This window comes from Tachyglossus aculeatus, chromosome 3, assembly GCF_015852505.1.
Source record: "Tachyglossus aculeatus isolate mTacAcu1 chromosome 3, mTacAcu1.pri, whole genome shotgun sequence".
NCBI lineage: Eukaryota > Metazoa > Chordata > Mammalia > Monotremata > Tachyglossidae > Tachyglossus > Tachyglossus aculeatus.
The window spans coordinates 39,735,670-39,758,146 of record NC_052068.1 but is presented as its reverse complement, the minus strand read 5'-3'; the positions used below and the strand labels follow the sequence as shown (position 1 = coordinate 39,758,146).

General features: G+C 46.4%; 1 protein-coding gene across 2 annotated transcripts in view; it reads right to left on the bottom strand.

Moving 5' to 3' along the window:
• Window positions 1-8,470, bottom strand: part of LOC119925532 (putative neutral ceramidase C) — a 79,870-nt gene extending 71,400 nt beyond the window's left edge. For both annotated transcript variants that reach the window (XM_038743800.1, XM_038743801.1), the window contains exon 1: window positions 8,348-8,470. The gene's annotated coding sequence lies outside the window, so the exon portion shown is untranslated. The remainder of the gene's footprint in view (window positions 1-8,347) is intronic.
• Window positions 8,471-22,477: the final 14,007 nt, after the last annotated feature.

Sequence of the window (22,477 nt, the reverse complement as noted above, 5' to 3'; positions counted from 1 at the left end):
GTGGTGTTGTTAACATTTGCCCCTTCTTGGGGATGTTCTGGGGATAGGGGCTTTGACTACTGCTAGAAAATGAATGCTCAATACCAAAAGCTAAGCACAAAGTTGTTTCCCTATAAATTGTCATTCCCATTCCATTCCCTAGAGGACTGAGGGATGAATCTTGGTTCCTTATTGGCCAGCAACAGTTCCCTAGAGAGATGGCTGTCAATATACCATTTTTCATCTGGTAGAACTAGCTGGAGATTTTCTCAGAAGCTCCCAGCCTCCACCTGGATCACTAACAGGCTGAACTGCCAGAAGTGAGATGGCGGGTCTGGTTTCCATTTGGCAGTTTCCCATTTCCTGAGAAATTACTGTACACTGAAGTACATTTCACCCAGATAAACCTGACCACAACACCCACCTCCTTTCAAAGGAAAAGAGCCCTAGGAATGAAACCATATTAGAAAAAAGAGGCAAAGAGTGGGTGTGCAGCATCATGGCCCATTGAATAGGTGAAGCAATGTGGCCTGAGAGTCAAAAGGACATGAGTTATGATCCCTGGTCTGCCACTTGTTTCCTGTGTGACCTTGGGAAACCCACTTAGCTTTGCTTTGCCTCAGTTCTCTCATCCGTAAAATGGGGATTCTGACTGTGGGCTCCATGTGGGACAGCCTGATTAGCTTGTATCTCCCCCAGTGCTTAGTACAGTGGGAAAGCGTGGGCTTGGGAGTCAGAGATCGTGGGTTTAAAATCCACACTACCACTTGTCAGCTGTGTGCCTGTGGGTAAGTCACTTCACTGCTCTGTGCCTCAGTTACCTCATCTGTAAAATGGGGATTAAGACTGTGAGCCCCATGTGGGACAACCTGATAACCTTTAAGCAGCAGCCTGGCTTAGTGGAAAGAGCATGGGTTTGGGAGCCAGAGGTTGTGGGTTCTAATCCCAGCTCCGCCACTTGTCAGCTATGTGACTTTGGGCAAGTCACTTCACTTCTCCGTGCCTCAGTTACCTCCTCAGTAAAATGGGGGTTAAGTTTGTGAGCCCCATGTGGAACAACCTGATTACCTTGTATCTACCCCAGTGCTTCGACCAGTGCTTGGCACATAGTAAGCGCTTAACAAATACTATTATTATTATTATTATTATTATTATTATCATTATTATTATTATTATTATTATTATTATTATTATTACAGCACCTGGCATACAGTAACAAATGCCATTAAAAAAATAGATCCCGGTCCCATGGTGACCAGTAAAAGATCCATCTTGGATTCACATATCTCCTGCTGCTGCTTTTCTACTGTTCCAGACCAGAAGCTCCTCCTTCCACTTGCTAAAACATTATGGATGTATAGGTACCACATCAGGTCAAGGGGCTGGAGAGGGATGAGATGGGTTTCCATAACAGTCTTCTCTCACAGTAAGCATCTCTGAGATTGTCCTACTTCTCAAGGGATGAGAACAAGCTTTGCTCTGTGGCAAATTCAGAACATTACCAGGACAAAGGCTAGCCACCAACCCAGGAAGCTGCTACGTAAATAAATATATTTAGACATGGCTAGTTTTCCTCTGAGCCTCTTCAGGATCACAGGTTCTTGAAATCAAAGTTTCAAAATCGATTTGAGGAGGATATTTTCCTTTAAAATTGCCCCTTAATGTTACATTTCAAACTCCTGCATTGTCTTCACGGTTTGTCAAAAGGGGAATAATGGGTTCTAAAAATAGGTTGCGGTTCAGGTTTCGTTTTAACCGAAACGGTGAGTGGGTTCACTTCAGAATCCATCGGCGATGAGCTCATGAATGTAGAGATTTTTATGGCTTCGGTCTTTCTGAGGTGAAAGCTAGGAGCCAGCTTTGTCAGCACAAATGGAAGGCAGAGGGCAGAAAAGCTGCCCGATTGGCTCAGTTCACCAGACACAGAACAGACTGAGCCCTCTCCTTGCTATGCTTGATTAACTCAGACTTTGGACTCACCTTTACTGATAAAAGTGACTTAATGAGAGATGCATACTTGGATTACAACATCTACAACCCCTGACTCCCTGCTGCTGTTAATAAACTGGCAATCTTATGGAAGAGCCCAGCTATTTTGAGTGGAAGGAAGAGGTTGGAGATAAACACTTGATGTTTTCAATTCTAATTTAGGCTGGGATCATACTTAAAAGTAATAATTGTGGCTTTTGTTAAGCACTTACTGCGTTCCAGGTACTGTACTAAGCGCTGGGGTGAATACAAGCAAATTAGGTTGGACACAGTCCCTGTCTCGTGTGGGGCTCACAGTCTCAATCCCCATTTTACAGATGAGTTAACTGAGCCACAGAGAAGTGAAGTAATAATAATAATAATGACATTTATTAAGCGCTTACTATGTGCAAAGCACTGTTCAAAGCACTGGGGAGGTTACAAGGTGATCAGGTTGTCCCATGGGGGGCTCACAGTCTTAATCCCCATTTTACAGATGAGGTAACTGAGGCACAGAGAAGTTAAGTGGCTTGCCCAAAGTCACACAGCTGACAAGTGGTGGAGCCGGGATTTGAACTCATGACCTCTGACTCCAAAGCCCATGCTCTTTCCACTGAGCCAAGCTGCTTCTCTGTAATGTGAAGTAATGTGAAGTAAAGTAATGAAAAGTGCTTCTCTGAAGTAATGTGCTCAAGGTCACACAGCAGATATGTAGCAGGGCTGGGATTAGAACCCGTGTTTAGGACTCTTTCTACAACTCACAATAGGCATTATCAATAATTATGGCATTTGTCAGGGGCTTGGTTCTTCTCTAGCTTTCATTCCACATATTCAGTCAGTCACCAAATCCTGTCAGTCCTACCTTCAGATTTTCTAAATCCTACATCCTCTCTGTCCAAGCTGTCAACATGCTGGTCCAAGCACTTATCATATCCTGTCTTGACTACTCCATTAGCCTTCTCCCAGCCTCCAGTTTATCCTCCTCCAGTTCACACTTCAGTCTGCTGTCCAAGTAATTTTACAAAAACATCTTTCTGCACCTATCTCCCTACTCAAAAAAATCTCCAGTCATTATCCATCTACCTCAAGCGGAAACTCCTTACCTTGGCTCTAATCCACTATTAAGCATCACTGTTCTCCCACCACAACCCAATCTGAACATTTCCCTCCTCTAACACCAACCCAGTCTCTCTGCCTTGCTCTCATGTTCCTCTGACCATCAACCTCTTCCTCATGCCCTCCTACCAGGAACTCCCTCCTGCTTCGTATCTGACAGACCACCACTTTCCCCATCTTCAAAGCCTGATTAAAATAATACCTATTTATCCTCCTTTCTGAGTCACCTCTACACTTGAGTCTGTACCCCTTGAGCACTTTAATACTCTCCCCAACCTCAGCCCATCACTTATGTACATATCCTTGTACTCCATAGCTTCCCCTATGTATAGTTTATTTTAATGTCTGTTTCTTCCATTAGACTGTAAGCTCCTTGAGGATAGAGATCATGTGTACTTACTCTATTGTACTCCCCCAAAGGCTCTGAACAGAATAAGCATTCAAAAAATGCCACTGATAGTTTGAAGAGCCTACTATCTGCTAAGTGTCAGGTATATACAAGGTTGAATGCACAAGGTTATTAGATCAGACACTGTCCCTGTCCTATATGGGGCTCAAATAATATTTACAGTAGAAATACTAGTAACTTGGGTACTTCTTAAGCTCTTACTATATGCCAAGCTTTGTAGTAAGTCCTGGAGTAGATACAATAAAATCAGATCAGATGGGGTTCTTGCTCCCAAATGGGGATCACAGCCTAAATAGGAGGGAGAGCAGATATTCAATACCCATTTTACATATGAGGAAACTGAGGACCAGAGAAGTTAAGTGACTTGCCCCAGATCATATAGCAGGCAAATGGCATCGATTGGATTAGAATCCAAGCCCTGTGCTCTTTTCACTAGGCCATGCTGCTTTTTGGCTATGCTGGAGAGAGACCAGATTACCTCATTTCCATTTTACAGATGAGGAAACTGAGGCCTAAAGGAGTTAAGTGGCTTGCCCAAAGTCTCACCCTGGCCATCCCTTCATCAATCAGTACTTCTCAAGTGCCTGGACCAGTGCACTGCTTCAAGTGAGGGCACAGTAAATGATGCTACTACTATCAGTCAATCATATTTATTTAGTGCTAAATGTGTGCAAAGCACTGTACTAAGCACTTGGGAGAGTACATTATAACAGAGTTGATAGACATGTTCCCTGCCACAATGAGTTCACAGTCTAGAGGGGGAGACAGACATTAATATAAATCAATTATGGATATGTCCCCAAATGCTGGGGGGCTGGGAAGGGGGGATGAATGAAAGGAGCAAGTCAAGAGGATGCCAAAGGGAGAGGGAGAAGGATAAAGAAAGGCTTAGTCAGGGAAGGCCTCTTTAGGGAGGTGTGCCTTCAATAAGGCTTTGAAGGTAGGGGGTGTGATTATCAAATATGAAGAGGCAGGGCATTCCAGGCCAGAGGTTGGCAGCGAGAGACAAGATCAAGGTCCAGTGAGTAGGTTGGCATTAGAGGAGCACAGTATCTGGGCTGGGTTAAGAAGGAAAAGGGGGCAAGGTGATTAAGTAATTTAAAGCCGATGGTAAGGAGTTTCCGTTTGATTCGGAGGTGGATGGGCAACCACTGGAGGTTCTAGAGAGAGTGGGGAAACATGGCCTAAGCACTTTTTAGAAAAATGATCTGGGCAGCAGAGTGAAGTATGGACTGGAGTGGAGAGAGAGAGGAGGCAGGGAGGTCAGCAAGGAGGCTGATTCAGTAATCAAAGTGGGATAAGATAAGCGCTTGAAGTAACGTGATAGCAGCTTGGATGGAGAGTAAAGGGTGGAAAGAGAGAAAAGTACTACATCTACTACTGCTACTACCACTGCTTACTACCACTTCTGTGTCAGAGTTGGAAGTAGAACCTGCATCTCATGACTACAACTCTCATGTTGCCAACTTGTACTTCCCAAGCGCTTAGTACAGTGCTCTTCACACAGTAAGCGCTCAATAAATACGATTGAATGAATGAATGACTCCCATCTCATGCCCTTTCTACTAAGTCGTGTCACCTCTCTTTCAATGAGGAGCCCTCCAACTTTATCTCTTAATGATAAAGAATTATTTTTAGGCAAGCCTGGGCTAGAGTGGAGCACAAATGGCCAAATCCCTAAGCTAAGCGGGGTGGGGGGGTAGGGGGGATAGGGTGTATGGTAGGTGGGGGTGAGAGGTAGGACTAGAAACCTTTAAAATGTAAGCAATCCCTTTTTCTAAGACTTTTAAAGTGTACATGAGTCCTCGATGGCCCAATGTGAACTCCCCAACACCAAGGAAGGGAGAGACAGTAATAAAGATTACAATAATAATTGAGATTTTTTAAACACTTAGTATGTGCCAAGGGTGTGTACAGTGGGACAGATACAAGTTTTTAAGATCGGACACAGTCTAAGTAGGAGGATGAACAGGTATTGAATCTCCATTTCATAGATGAAGAAACTGAGGTATAGAGAAGACAAGTGACTTGCCCAAGATCATACAAGGGATTAAAATCCAGGCCCTCTGACTCTCGGGTCCAACCTCTTTCCACTAGGCCAACTAAGTACCTGAGGTCCCTAGGGAGGTAGTATAAACTTCCAAGGGAACCCAGGAATTCAACTCCTTCTGTGGGTTTAAGAGTCCTTTCCGAGTTCTAATCTAAGCTGTGGTGAAAAAACCAGGCCACCATGAAAGTGTATTATTGCTTCTCTGAATTCTTTCAAGAACTCACTGAACAGAGAAAAATCCAGGAAAATTAGGACAACTGTTCTATGAAAGAAAAGCCTTTACCGGCTAGACGTCATTTAGCTATAGCATACTTCCTACTGCAGCATGAACTGTCTTTCCCAATTTAGATGAAAAAAAATTTGATTGCAGATAAACAGTTTGCCTAGAATGCTGAGGATGGAATGGCACATTCTATTTAGCCCTCTCCTGAACACATCCACTAAAGGTCTATCTTGTGCTCAATAAATACGATTGATGGATATGTTGCCAATTTGTACTTCCCAAGCGCTTAGTACAGTGCTCTGCACACAGTAAGCGCTCATAAATACGATTGATGATGATGATGCTGGATTGTGTTGGCTTTTCACTCAAGTGACAGGAAGCAATTTCTGCAAATTGGTTTGTTTCCAGATGAGAACTCCCAGGGCTCCACTGATTTATCCCATAATATAATAGGCCTCCAATATTCTTAGCCTGACTTTCCCAAATTCCTTTGCCTTCTTGTTCAATCACCATATTATCCTACAGCTTTGCTCCATCCGACCAGAACACCTTTCCCCCACACCCCCGTCTATTTCTGGGTAGCTTGTTTGCCCTTTTGGCAAAACCAGTGAAGTGAAGACTTCCTGCTTGTAAAACTGGGTAGTGAGTTGAATTCAGGAAGAGTACAAGTTGGATAAAGTTTGTTTCATAAGTTCTTCATGTTCCAGAATTTCACTTCATCCAAAGGAATGTGACTGTTGGCATGTTTGGAGAGGCTTTGATGAGTACCCAAGTGCTGATGACTTAAAATTGTGCCACAGGTAAATTTCTAAGTTGGAAAATTTAAAGTTCTTCCTGAGTTTCCAGATGTGGACCTCTGGGACTACACTGACCTATCTCAAAATGCAATTTACCTCTCAAATGATTAACATTTCTAGAAAACCCACCCCAGCCCATGGAAATCCTGAAGCTTTGACTACCCTCCCTGACTTTAAACCCCCTGTCCAGCTTTGCAGGCTGACGCATAGTAAACTAAACTAAATAGCTTGTTCCTGGGCTTGGCAATTGGATCTGAAGAATGACGGCTGATGAAGGGAAACCTGAGGCTTTTGAAGTGTGGATGGAGGCTGGGAAATTCCCTGGGATCATATGGGGGTAGGGGCTTAAGGTGTACACCTTAAGGAATAAAGGCTGTGGCTAATAACTTCAGGAGAGCAGACATCTTTGAAACTACATCCTCTGACCTCTTGCAGAGACTCCTAAAAGTGGATCGTCATCCTGGTAATACTATGATCTCCTTGCCAGAACCCCCAAAAGCACTAGAAGCCATATTTGGATGCCTCTGCCATTGCCTTTGCCCATCCCTGGGTACCTAGAGAAAAGATGCGACTGTTATTCAAGGAGGGGGCGTCTCTCCAAGTTATCCCGGCCTCAGCCAAGCAAATGTCACCAGGAAAATGACTGGTGCTGGCCCGCGGGCAGAAAATTCTCTGAAGAAGCAGCACGGCCTAGTGGAAAGAGCCCAGGCCTGGGATACAGAAGACCTGGATTCTAATTCCAGCTATCCCACTTGCCTGTCCATCTGTAAAATCGGAACCTGTCCTCCCTCCTACTTTGATGGTTTTCCCCATGTGGGCCAGAATCCATGTCCAACTTGATTACCTTGTATCTACCGTAAAGCGTGGCACACGCTTAACAAATACCACTACGACTACGATTATTATTAGATCATGTAAGGAGTAAACCAGCCCAGGGGTTGCAATCTGATCTGGTCTCTGTTTCCTCATATAATAATGATAATTACAACAACAATAATAATGGTGGTATTTGTTAAGCACTTACTATGTGTCAAGCACTATACTGAGCGTTGGGACAGATACAAGGTAATCAGGTCCCACATGGGGGTCCTAGACTAAGTAGGAGGGAGGATGGGTGGTGAATCCCCATTATGCAGATGAGGGAACTGAGGCACAGAGAAGTGAAGGGACTTGCTCAGAGTAACACAGCAGAGCTGGGATTAAAACCCATGTCCTCCAACTCCCAGGCCTGTGCTCTTAGCCCTGATTGTCTAAGGCAGGGACTGCCTGACACTGCCGGGCTGGTTTTGAAATAGCTAAGGGCTTGGAAGAGGGGACTTCAGGAAAGCCTTTAGCCCCCAAACTGGAAGGTCTGAAAGGGAAAATCTCCCTCTAGGATTTTGTCTTCTTGAGAAAAAAGATGGTTTGGAACAAATGAATTCTCCTGGTCCAAAGAATCAGCATTTTACATCCGTAATTGCAGCTGCCCCATTCAGGAAATCACCTACGAATGCAATTGTACGAACGATGCCCTTTGTGCTGCAGAACTGCCCCCTTTTAGCTCAGGACGGAACAGTGACATTCAGATCACCTCTCCCGGCCTGGCATTCAGACAAACTGAAGGAACCGAAGCAGATCTAATAGAGGAGCGCAGGGAATCAGTGGGCATGCCTGCACCACGACCACTTCTTTCCACCGCTAGCAGCAGGACCCTGGACATCTGCTCACCGATCATGTCCAAGGGATCTTGTTTGCAAACACGAACCACCGGCTCTCGTCCCTCCCCGGGAGAAAACCAAATACCCATCAAGGCAAGCGCTACCTACCCAAGCCTGCCGCTGCAGCCGCCTCCGAACCTCCAGAGCCTCCGCTGCAGAGCCGGCAATGTCCAGACAAGCTCCAGATTCCTCTTCTCTGCTCTCCAGAGCCCGGCTGCAGGTTAGCAGTCAGAGGCTGCTACACTAACCAGGGAACACGAGGAACTTCAGCTTAACTACTTGTGTGCTGCCGCGCTCACCGGACCCACCAGGCCAAGCGCGAGCTAAGAGCACGATGTTACAGAAGGCATTTGAAGAGCCGGATCTTTTCCTCTGTGGCCGCAGCCCAACCACCTCCCTCCACACTCGCATCCTCAAGGATGCCATTCACAACACTCGCAAACTTAAAAAACACATTCTGCACAATGCTTCAGTGATTGCAAACACTACACAGCAATTCCAACATCACAAACACTTCACCAGTGCAAACCCATAGCCACCCCCCCGACACATCCCCACACGAGAGAGATAGAGAGGTTTATTTTACTTCCCTCTGTCCAGATCAGCCCATTTGAATTAGCCAGAACTTCGATGAGAAATGATATTAGTTTGCTTTTCTAGGCAGGTCTAACTAGATTAACATGTTTGCTGCAAACCTGCTGCTCACAGAGTGGCAAGCAGGGAAACAAAAAAAGATTGGGAAAATCATATTTCCATTTTTCCTCTGCCTAGGAAAAGAAAAAGACGCCTATAGATAGCTAAAAAATCAAACAATCATCAAGCGTAGGAAGCCTTCTTCAGTGAATTCAAAAACCCCTTAGTCATATCAACAGGACAGATACACTTAGCACTTACTGATCATCATTCATTCATTCAATCATATTTATTGAGCGCTTACTGTGTGCAGAGCACTGTACTAAGCGCTTGGGAAGTACAAGTCGGCAGCATATAGATACGGTCCCTACCCAACAACGGGCTCACAGTCTAGAAGGGGGGGACTCAGCATTTAGGTACATAACAATAATAATAATAATAATTGTATTTGTAAAACATTTACTATATGCTAAGCACTGTTCTCAGCCCTGAAGTAGATAAGAGACAATTGGGTCCCACGTGGGGCTCACAATCTAAGAAGGAGGGAGAGCAGGTATTGAATCCCCATTTTGCAGATGAGGGAACTGAGGCGCACAGAGAAGTTAAGTGACTTGCCCAGGGTCACACAGAGCAGGTACATGGTGAAGCTGGGATTAGAACCCAGGTCCTCTGACTCTAGGCCCAGGCTCTTTCCACTAGGCCATAATGTACCATAGAAAGGGACCTAGAACAGAGCTTTGAGGGATCCACAGTTAGGAAATCTTGGAAAGCAAAGGAAGAGCCATGGCAGAAGAGACTGAAAAGAAGCAGTCAGAGAGGTAGAATAGAACCAAGAGTGAACTGTACTAGTAAAATGAACAATAATAATAATAATAACTGTGGTATTTGTTAACCGTTTACTATGTTCCAGGCACTGTACTAAGCACTGGGGCTGATGCAAGAAAATCGGGTTGGACATAGTCCCTACCCCACGTGGGGCTCACGGTCTCAATCCCCACTTTACAGATGAGGTAACTCAGGCACAGAGAAGTGAAGTGACTTGCTCAAGGCCACACAGCAGACAAGGGGTGGATAATAATAATAATAATAATAATGGCATTTATTAAGCGCTTACTCTGGGCAAAGCACTGTTCTAAGTGCTGGGGAGGTTACAAGGTGATCAGGTTGTCCCACGGGGGGCTCACAGTCTTAATCCCCATTTTACAGATGAGGGAACTGAGGCTCAGAGAAGTGAAGTGACTTGCCCAAAGTCACACAGCTGACAATTGGTGGAGCTGGGGTTTGAACCCATGACCTATGACTCCAAAGCCCGTGTTCTTTCCACCGAGCCACGCTGCTTCTCATCATCATCATCATCAATCGTATTTATTGAGCGCTTACTATGTGCAGAGCACTGTACTAAGCGCTTGGGAAGTACAAATTGGCAACATATAGAGACAGTCCCTACCCAACAGTGGGATCACAGTCTAAAAGGGGGAGACAGAGAACAAAACCAAACATACTAACAAAATAAAATAAATAGGATAGATATGTACAAGTAAAATAAATAAATAAATAAATAAATAGAGTAATAAATATGTACAAACATATATACATATATACAGGTGCTGTGGGGAAGGGAAGGAGGTAAGATGGGGGGATGGAGAGGGGGGACGAGGGGGAGAGGAAGGAAGGGGCTCAGTCTGGGAAGGCCTCCTGGAGGAGGTGAGCTCTCAGCAGGGCCTTGAAGGGAGGAAGAGAGCTAGCTTGGCGGATGGGCAGAGGGAGGGCATTCCAGGCCCGGGGGATGACGTGGGCCGGGGGTCGACGGCGGGACAGGCGAGAACGAGGTACGGTGAGGAGATTAGCGGCGGAGGAGCGGAGGGTGCGGGCTGGGCAGTAGAAGGAGAGAAGGGAGGTGAGGAAGGAGGGGGCGAGGAGATGGGCAGCCTTGAAGCCCAGGGTGAGGAGTTTCTGCCTGATGCGCAGATTGATTGGTAGCCACTGGAGATTTTTGAGGAGGGGAGTAATATGCCCAGAGCGTTTCTGGACAAAGATAATCCGGGCAGCGGCATGAAGTATGGATTGAAGTGGAGAGAGACACGAGGATGGGAGATCAGAGAGAAGGCTGGTGCAGTAGTCCAGACGGGATAGGATGAGAGCTTGAATGAGCAGGGTAGCGGTATGGATGGAGAGGAAAGGGAGGATCTTGGCAATGTTGCGGAGCTGAGACCGGCAGGTTTTGGTGACGGCTTGGATGTGAGGGGTGAATGAGAGAGCGGAGTCGAGGATGACACCAAGGTTGCGGGCTTGTGAGACGGGAAGGATGGTAGTGCCGTCAACAGAGATGGGAAAGTCAGGGAGAGGACAAGGTTTGGGAGGGAAGACAAGGAGTTCAGTCTTGGACATGTTGAGCTTTAGGTGGCGGGCAGACATCCAGATGGAGATGTCCTGAAGGCAGGAGGAGATGCGAGCCTGGAGAGAGGGGGAGAGAGCAGGGGCAGAGATGGAGATCTGGGTGTCATCAGCGTAGAGATGGTAGTTGAAGCCGTGGGAGCGAATGAGGTCACCAAGGGAGTGCGTGTAGATAGAGAACAGAAGGGGACCAAGCACTGAACCTTGGGGAAGCCCCACAGTGAGAGGATGGGAGGGGGAGGAGGAGCCTGCAAAAGAGACTGAGAAAGAACAACTGGAGAGATAAGAGGAGAACCAGGAGAGGACGGAGTCTGTGAAGCCAAGGTTAGATAGCGTGTTGAGGAGAAGGGGGTGGTCCACAGTGTCAAAGGCAGCTGAGAGGTCGAGGAGGATTAGGACAGAGTATGAGCCGTTGGATTTGGCAAGCAGGAGGTCATTGGTGACCTTTGAGAGGGCAGTTTCCATGGAATGAAGGGGACGGAAGCCAGACTGGAGGGGGTCGAGGAGAGAGTTGTTGTTGAGGAATTCTAGGCAGTGCGTATAGACAACTCGTTCAAGGAGTTTGGAAAGGAATGGTAGGAGGGATATGGGATGATAACTAGAAGGTGAGGTGGGGTCAAGAGAGGGTTTTTTTAGGATGGGAGAGACATGGGCATGTTTGAAGGCAGAGGGGAAGGAACCAGTGGAGAGTGAGTGGTTGAAGATGGAAGTTAAGGAGGGGAGAAGGGATGGAGCGAGAGATTTCATGAGATGAGAGGGAATGGGGTCAGAATCACAGGTGGCCGGAGTAGCACTTGAGAGGAGGGAGGAGAGCTCCTCTGAGGATACTGCTGGGAAGGATGGGAGAGTAGCAGAGAGTGTTGAGAGTCGGGGGGTTGGAGAAAGTGGGGAAGAGACTTTGGGGAGGTCGGACCTGATGGATTTAATTTTGTTAATGAAGTAGGAGGCCAGATCGTTGGGGGTGAGGGAAGGAGGAGGGGGAGTATCTCCTGGATCCAGGATTAGAACCCAGGACCTTCTGAGTCCCAGGCCCGTGCTCTATCCACTAGGTCATGCTGCTTCACTGATAGTGTGTCAAGGAGAAGGGCGTGGGCCCTAAGGTCAAAAGCAGCCAAGTCAATCAATCAATCAATCAATCATATCTATTGAGCGCTTACTGTGTGCAGAGCACTGTACTAAGCGCTTGGGAAGTACAAGTTGGCAACATATAGAGACAGTCCCTACCCAACAGTGGGCTCACAGTCTAAAAGGGGGAGTCTAGGAGGATTAGAGTGGAGTCCGTTAAACTTGGCAAAGAGCAGGCTACTGGTGACCATGGAGAGAGGAGTATCAGTGGAGAAAACACTGTAAGCTCCTTACGGGCAGGGACCGTGTCTGCTCATTCCATTGGATAGTACTCTCCCAAGCGTTTAGTACAGTGCTCTGCACACAGAAAGTGCTCAACAAATACCATTGATTGATTGACTGAAGCCAGATTGCAGAGGGTCAGGACTGAGTTGGGGAAGATGTACAGACTTGGGTAGCATACAATTCATTCCCTGAGTTTGAAAGGAAAGGGAGGGCATTGGAGGATAACTAAAAGGTGCAGAGAGGGGAGGAAGTAAGCATGTTTGAAGACTGAGGAGAAGGAGCCATCACAGAATGAGTGGTTGAAGATGGTAGACAGAGAGGGAAGAAGCAGGAGCACGAGTATTTTCACTGTAGCAATCGTTATAGCAAGCCCTTAAGAAGTGCCGCAAATGTGACAGGCTTTGTGCCAAGTGCTGCAGTAGATACGATGAGGAGGAGGAAGATAATGATGATGGTATTTGCTAAGTGCTTACTATGTGTCAAGCACTGTTCTAAGCACCGGGATAGACACAAGCTAATCAGGTTGGACGCAGTCCCTGCCACACATGGGGCTCACAGTCTAATGGGGAGGGAGAACAGGTATTTAATCCCCATTTGTACTTCCCAAGCGCTTACTATAGTGCTCTGCACACAGTAACCGCTCAATAAATACGATTGAATGAATGAATGAATGAATGAATGAATTAATGAATGAATTTGAGAGATGAGAAATCTCAGGCACCGAAAAGGTAAGTGAATCTCCCTAAATCATACATCATGCAAATGGTGGTTCCAGGTTTAGAACTCAGGTCTCCTGACTCTAAGGTTTTTGGTTTTTTTAAAGTGAGCATGTACCCAGGCTTGGGAGTCAGAGGTCATGGGTTCTAATCCTGGCTCCGCCACTTGGCAGCTGTGTGACTTTGGGCAAGTCACTTCACTTCTCTGGGCCTCGGTTCCCTCATCTGTACAATGGGGATTAAGACTGTGAGCCCCGCATGAGACAGCCTGATCACCTTGTATCCCCCCCCCCCCACCCCCAGTGCTTACAACAGTGCTTGGCACATAGTAAGCGCTTAACAAATGCCATCATTGTTTTTAAGCCCTTACTATGTGTCAAACACTCTTCTAAGCACTGGGGTAAATTCAGGTTAATCAGGCTGGACACAGTCCCTGTCCTGCATTAAGACTCACAGTCTTAATTCCAATTTTATAGACAAAGTAACTAAGGCACAGAGAAGTTGAAAAGTTAAGTGACTTGCCCAAGGTCACACAGCAGACAAGTGGTGGAGCTGGGATTAGAACTCCCAGGATTGTGCCTTTCCCACTAGGACATACTATAGTTCTGTGCTCTTTACACTAGGGTCATGCTGCTTCCCTGTGTTTTTAGAATCAATCAATCAATCAATCATATTTATTGAGCACTTACTGTGTGCAGAGCACTGTACTAAGCGCTTGGGAAGTACAAATCGGTAACACATAGAGACAGTCCCTACCCAACAGCGGGCTCACAGTCTAGAAGATGAGGAGTGATGAGGAAGGCTGCCCAGAGAGAAGGGGTAGAATTTGAAACCAGTCAATCGATCAATTAATCAGTCAATGAATCATCAGAATCTATTGAGCACTAACTGTAGGCAGAACATTGTACTAAGCAGTCAGGAGTGTAGAGAAGCAGGGTGGCTCAGTGGAAAGAGCACGAGCTTTGGAGTCAGAGGGAAGGGTTCAAATCCCGGTTCCACCACTTGTCAGCTGCGTGACTTTGGGCAAGTCACTTCACTTCTCTGTGCTTCAGTTACCTCATCTGTAAAATGAGGATTAAGACTGTGAGCCTCACGTGGGACAACCCGATCATCTTGCATCCTTCCCGGTGCTTAGAACAGTTCTTTGCACATAGTAAGCACTTAATAAATGCCGTTATTAGTATTATTATTATTACTACCATCCAATTGAGTTGGTAGACACAATTCCTTTCCTCGGATGGCTTATAATCTAGTAGGGGAGACAGTCACTAAAATACATTAAAGATAAGGAAAGCATACAGGAGCTCTTCTGAAACTTTCACTGGCCAAAGATCAGAACAAAATGCCCCAGCTCACGAACTGACAACAAAAGCCGCATGGCCGAGGAGAAGCAGTGTAGCCTGATGGATAGGGCACAGGCCAGGTTGTAATCCTGGCTCTGGCACTTTTCTGCTGTGTAACCTTGGAGAAGTCACTTAATTTATCTGTGCCTCACTTTACCTCATCTGAAAAATGGGGATTTAAAGTGTGTTTCACACTTGCGTCTGCTCCAGAGCTTAGAACAGTGCCTGTCGCATAGTAAACACTTAAAAAATGCCATTAAAAAAAAAGATTATTGGGATTCCATCCGCCTTCACCACCGAAGTTCACCATTGGCAACCCAGACGAAGCATGCTCAAGATGCAGCGTGGTTCAATGGAAAGAGCCCGGGCTTTGGGGTCAGAAGTCATGGGTTCAAATCCTGACTCCGCCAGTTGTCAGCTGTGTGACTTTGGGCAAGTCACTTCACTTCTCCGGGCCTCAGTTCCCTCATCTGTAAAATGGGGATGAACCCTGTGAGCCCCCGTGGGACAACCTGATTACCTTGTACTCCCCCAGCACTTAGAACAGTGCTTTGCACATAGTAAGCGCTTAATAAATGCCATTAAAAAAAAAAAGATGGACTGGGAACCACTGACAAGAACACAGCCAGTAACGACTGCTGTGGCTGAGGGAAGGAGGCCCCTTTGGTGAGAAGCAGCGTGGTTTAGTGGAAAGAGCCTGGGCTTGGGAGTCAGAGGTTGTGGGTTCTAATCCCGACTCTGCTGCTTGTCGGCTGTGTGACCTTCGGCAAGTCACTTAACTTCTCTGTGCCTCAGTTACCTCACCTGTAAAATGGGGATTAAGACAGTGAGCCCCACATGGGACAACCTGACTACCTTATATCTCCCCCAGTGCTTAGAGCAGTGTTTGGCTCATAGTAAGCAATTAACAAATACCAATCAATCAATCAATCGTATTTATTGAGCGCTTACTGTGTGCAGAGCACTGTACTAAGCGCTTAAAAAAATATGTGCCAAGCACTGTTCTAAGCGCTGGGGAGGATACAAGGTGATCAGGTTGCCCACGATGGGGCTCACAGTCTTCATCCCCCTTTTCCAGATGAGGGAACTGAGGCTCAGAGAAGTGAAGCGGCCTGCCCAAGGTCACACAGCTGACAAGTGGCGCAGCCGGGATTTGAACCCATGACTTCTGACTCCCAAGCCCAGGCTCGATCCACTGAGCCACGCTGCTTCATCATTACCATCATCATTATTATTATTAAGGCCAAAGCCCACCAATCTCAGGATGTCCTTATGCCCTGAATGGGAAGAAAAAATTGATTGGAAGAAATGCAATGTATTTTCAAGGAAGGAAAATGTCAATGTATTCAACACATATAGTCTCCACGTTCTATTAGCATTCCCAAAGTGTGAAGCAAACACAATTTCACCGAAATTAGACCGAAGGTAGCTGAAATGTCATTGTAACACATGTTGAGAACAGAATGCCGTACCTATTTGGCTTCCTGCAGAACCAAGCTGTCAAAACTGGCTAAATTTCAAGAGATGCTCAGTGGTTGATCATTAATTGAATTCAGAAACACCCTTGACCTTGCCTATGCATCAGAAAACAGATTTTCTTGTTGGGCTCAAACCTGGAATAATCCAAATCCCCTCCTGCTAGGATGAGAAGGGAAGACTTGTGATCCTCCAGAAGCCTGAAATCTCCAGCAATAAGGTAGGAATTGTTAAAACTCCAGACCATAAACTCTTTGGGGGCAGGGATTGTGTCTACCAACTCTGTTGAACTGTACTCTTCCAACCACTTAGTACAGTACTCTGCACACAGGAAGCGCTCAATAAATTTGATTGATTGATTGGCCATGGACTGCTAACAAAATAATGATAATAATGGCATTTATTAAGCGCTTACTATGTGCAAAGCACTGTTCTAAGCACTGGGGAGGTTACAAGGTGATCAGGTTGTCCCAAGGGGGGCTCACAGTCTTAATCCCCAATTTCCAGATGAGGTAACTGAGGCACAGAGAAGTTAAGCGACTTGCCCAAAGTCACACAGCTGACAATTGGCAGAGGTGGGATTTGAACCCATGACCTCTGACTCCAAAGCCCGTGCTCGTTCCACTGAGCCACGCTGCTTCTCTAACATCCACTTTGGATTTCAGTAGCCATTAAATTAAATTCAGGATCTCAAAGAAATCATGTAGGGAGTATACTAGAAATTTGCTATTCTTTGCCCTCCACCCTGGAGCAATCCACACTTTCCTCTCGAGTGATCATCATCAATCATCATCAATCGTATTTATTGAGTGCTTACTATGTGCAGAGCACTGTACTAAGTGCTTGGGAAGTACAAATTGGCAACATATAGAGACAGTCCCTACCCAACAGTGGGCTCACAGTCTAAAAGGGGGAGACAGAGAACAAAACCAAACATACTAACAAAATAAAATAGAATAGATATGTACAAGTAAAATAAATAAATAGAGTAATAAATATGTACAAACATACATACATATATACAGGTGCTGTGGGGAAGGGAAGGAGGTAAGATGGGGGGGATGGAGAGGGGGATGAGGGGGAGAGGAAAGAAGGGGTTCAGTGTGGGAAGGCCTCCTGGAGGAGGTGAGCTCTCAGTAGGGCCTTGAAGGGAGGAAGAGAGCTAGCTGGGCGGGTGGGCAGAGGGAGGGCATTCCAGGCCTGGGGGATGATGTGGGCTGGGGGTCGAAGGCGGGACAGGTGAGAGCGAGGTATGGTGAGGAGATCAGCGGTGGAGGAGCGGAGGGTGCGGGCTGGGCTGGAGAAGGAGAGAAGGGAGGTGAGGTAGGAGGGGGCGAGGTGATGGACAGCCTTGAAGCCCAGGGTGAGGAGTTTCTGCCTGATGCGCAGATTGATTGGTAGCCACTGGAGATTTTTGAGGAGGGGAGTAATATGCCCAGAGCATTTCTGGACAAAGATAATCCAGGCAGCACCATGAAGTATGGATTGAAGTGGGGAGAGACACGAGGATGGGAGATCAGAGAGGAGGCTGATGCAGTAGTCCAGATGGGATAGGATGAGAGCTTGAATGAGCAGGGTAGCGGTTTGGATGGAGAGGAAAGGGCGGATTTTGGCAATGTTGCGGAGCTGAGACCGGCAGGTTTTGGTGACGGCTTGGATGTGAGGGGTGAATGAGAGAGCAGAGTCGAGGATGACACCAAGGTTGCGGGCTTGTGAGACGGGAAGGATGGTAGTGCCGTCAACAGAGATGGGAAAGTCAGGGAGAGGGCCAGGTTTGGGAGGGAAGACAAGGAGTTCAGTCTTCAACATGTTGAGCTTTAGGTGGCGGGCAGACATCCAGATGGAGATGTCCTGAAGGCAGGAGGAGATGCGAGCCTGGAGGGAGGGGGAGAGAGCGGGGGCAGAGATGGAGATCTGGGTGTCATTAGCGCAGAGATGATAGTTGAAGCCGTGGATGAATGAATGAATGAATGACAGTGGAGTGAAGTATGGACTGGAGTAGGGAGGTACAGGAAGCAGGAAGATCAATGAGGTGGCAGATGAAGCAGTCAAAATGGAACAGGATAAATTCTTGAATCAGCATGGCAGCAGTTTGGATAGGGAGGAAAGGAAGATTTTAGTGGTGTTGTGAAGGTGGAACCAACAGGATTTGAAGTCATATTGAATATAATAATAATAATAATAATAATAATTATGGTATTTGTTAAGCACTTACTATGTGCCTAATATAATAATAATAATAATAATAATGATGGCATTTGTTAAGCACTTACTATGTGCAAAGCACTGTTCTAAGCGCTGGGGGGGATACAAGGTGATCAGGTTGTCCCACGTGGGGCTCACAGTCTTCATGCCCCTTTTACAGATGAGGTAACTGAAGCTCAGAGAAGTTGAGCGACTTGCCGAAGGTCACACAGCAGACATGTGGCGGAGCCAGGATTCTGACTCCAAAGCCCGTGCTGTTTCCACTGAGCCACGCTGCTTTACATGTGGGTGATACGTGGGTTGCATGAGAGAGAGGAGTGGAGGAAAATGCCAAGGTTATGGGCTCGTGAGATAAGGAGGATAGTGGTCATGTCTACAGTGATGAGAAAACTCAAAATGGAGGCTAGTGGTCTTGTCTACAGTGATGAGAAGACTCAAAATGAAATGGAAAACAAGCGGTAGAAGCATTTGTAGAAAGATCCATAACAGCAATAATATCATGAAAGCACACCTTTATACCTGGGCACGGATGCGGGCTCCTGCCTGCTCGTACTACTCTGCCCTCAGACACTCCCCAGACCCCTGTGGGCGCAGGTTCTTGGGATGGCACCAGATCTGGTGTCAGCGGGGCTCCTCCAATGGAGCTCCTCCCCCTTCCAGACTGTGAGCCCACTGTTGGGTAGGGACCGTCTCTATACGTTGCCACCTTGTACTTCCCAAGCGCTTAGTACAGTGCTCTGCACACGGTAAGCGCTCAATAAATACGATTGATTGATTGATTGGAGGAATCAACCTCACCACAAGGTTCAGAGGCCACTAGGACCTCTACAACGAATCCTCTCCCGGGGCACCCTGCAGACTAGTGCTTCTTGTCTATTTTCGGTGGAATTCCCACACAGTGATTTGCCTGGCTCCTCTTCTCCTTCCCATCCCCTCCGCCCTACCTCCTTCCCCTCCCCACAGCACCTGTATAGATGTTTGTACAGATTTATCACTCTATTTATTTTACTCGTACATATTTACTATTCTATTTATTTTGTTCATAACGTGCATCTAGCTTTATTTTTATTTATTCCGCTGACTTGACACCTGTCCACATGTTTTGTTGTCTGTCTCCCCCTTCTAGACCGTGAGCCCGTTGTTGGGTAGGGACCGTCTCTCTATGTTGCCAACTTGTACTTCCCAAGCGTTTAGTACAGTGCTCCGCACATAGTAAGCGCTCAATAAATATGGCTCAGTGGAAAGAGCCCCGGCTTTGGAGTCAGAGGTCATGGGTTCAAATCCCGGCTCCACCAACTGTCAGCTGTGTGACTTTGGGCAAGTCACTTCACTTCTCTGTGCCTCCGTTACCTCATCTGTAAAATGGGGATGAAAACTGTGAGCCTCCCGTGGGACAACCTGATTACCTTGTAACCTCCCCAGCGCTTAGAACAGTGCTTTGCACATAGTAAGTGCTTAACAAATACCATCATTATTATTATTATTAATAAATATGATTGAATGAATGAATGAAAAGACAGTCCACTCCATGCCATTGCTCCGTATTCTGCCCTGAGTGTTCAGGGCCACATGTGGAGTCTTGGATTCACTTCTCCCCTTGAGCCTATTAAAAATTATGGTATTTATTAAGCACTTCCTACGTGCCAAGCACTGTTCTAAACGCTGGGGTAGATACAATGTAATCAGGTTGTACCACGTGGGGCTCACAGGCTTAATCCCCATTTTACTGTTGAGGCAACTGGGGCACAGAGAAGTTAAGTGGCTTGCCCAAGGTCACACAGCAGACAAGTGGCGGATCTGAGATTAGAACCCGTGTCCTCTGACTTCCCAACTGTTGCCTCCCAGAGGGACCTCCCTGTATGGAGCAGACTCCTCTGAGAGAACCAGCCTACTTATGTCCCTTTCTCAAGGTTACCCTTTGGCTCATCAGGAACGGCCTTGGCACGCTGTCACTTTTTGGGAATCCGCTAGACTGTCTGTACTCACGTATTGCACTCTCCCAAGCGCTTAGTACAGTGTTCTGCATACAGTAAGCGCTGAAACAATATGATTGAATGAATGAAACTGGCTTCTCTCTGGGCACTGACCTGGCCTACCCAAGCTGACAGGCTCAGAGCCTTCTGGACACAAACTCACCCTGGTACCCCGACCCACGTTCTCCAATTCGCGTCTTTCCCCTCTCCTGTCCATACAATTCTCTGCTGCCTCGATTGCTTTTCTGTAATAGTAATCTGCACACTTGGAAGTGGCCTGGCTCAGTGGAAAGAGCACAGGCTTGGGAGTCAGGGGTAATGGGTTCTAATCCTGGCTCCACCACTTGTCATCCGTGTGACTTTGGGCAAGTCACTTAACTTCTCTGTGCCTCGGTGACCTCATCTGTAAAATGGGGATTAAGATTGCGAGCCTCACGTGGGATAACCTGATCACTTTGTAACTCCCCCAGCGCTTAGAACAGTGCTTTGCACATAGTAAGCGCTTAACAAATGCCAACATTATTATTATTATTATTATAACCTGATCACCTTGTATCCCCTCAGTGCTTTGCATATACTAAGCACTTAATAAATACCATTATTATTATTATTATTCTCCCAACTCCCAATTAACGTCTGTCTCCCCTTCCAGACAGTAAACTCATTGTGGGCAGGGAATGTGTCTATTTATTGTTATTCTACTCACCCAAGCATTTACTTCCTGGGCCTTGTTCTCATGTCTTCCTGCCTCAGACCTCTTCCTTGCATTCCTCCCTGCCTTAACCTCCCTCACCTTTCACATCAGACAAACCTCATCTTCAAAGCCCTTCTGAAATCACTTCTCTTCCAGGATGCCTTCCCTGATTAATTTTTAATCTCCCATGATTAAATCCTCAAAATTACTTTGTAAGCCTTTCCGCATTTATCGATCAATAATATTTATGAGCACTATCTGCAGAGCACTGTACTAAAAACCTGAGAGAGTTCCGTGCAACACAGTGGTAGAAATGTTCTCTTTCCACAAGGAGCCTACAGTCTAGAGGGAGCAACAGACATCAATAGAAGCAAATAAATGATAGATATGTACATCATTGCTGTGGGACTGAGGGTAGGGTAAATATTAAGTGTTATCTTTCATACTTTATGTCTTCAGCACTATTACCACACTTTATTTTTATTCCTACCCCTACAGTACTGATGTAAATTTGCATCTGTAATTTATTTTAATGTCTGTCTCCCCCTCTAGACTGTATGCCCCCTTTTTTATGTTAAGTGTTAAGCGCTTACTATGTGTCAAACACTGTTCTAAGCACAGGGATAATAATAATAATAATAATGACATTTATTAAGCACTTACTATGTGCAAAGCACTGGTCTAAGCACTGGGGAGGTTACAAGGTGATCAGGTTGTCCCAAAGGGGGCTCACAGTCTTCATCCCCATTTTGCAGTTGAGGTTACTGAGGCACAGAGAAGTTAAGTAACTTGCCCAAAGTCACACAGCTGACAAGTGGCGGAGCCGGGATTTGAACCCATGACCTCTGACTCCAAAGCCCATGCTCTTTCCACTGAGCCACGCTGCTTCTCTGGTAGGTACAAGTTCACTGGGTTGGACACCATCCCTATCCTGGATGATGCTCACAGTCTAAGTGGGAGGGAGAACAGGTATTCAATCCCCATTTGACAGTTGAGGAAACTGAGGCACAGAGAAGTTAAGATCACACATCAAGCAGTCGGCAGAGTCAGGATTGGAACCCAGTTCCTCTGACACACAGGCCCGTGCTTTTTCTGCTCTGTCACGCTGCTTCTACCTAACACCGGCCAGCCAGGATATGAACCTGGAACCTTAGGGGTAGGGGTCATGTCTACCAAATCTACAGCATTGTACTCTCCTAAACATTGAGTTCAGTGTTCTGAACACAGTAAGTGCTTAGGAAATGAGACTGAGTTATTGACAACCCTTTATAAAAGGGAAGCAACATGGCCCAAGGGATAAAAGCACAGGAGTCAGAAGGCCTTGGGTTCTATCCCAACTCCTCCACTTGTCCGTGGTGTGGCCTTGGACAAGTCACTTCACTTTTCCGGGTCTCAGTTATGTCATCTGTAAAATGGGGATTAAGACCGCGAGCCCTACATAGGACATGGGCTCT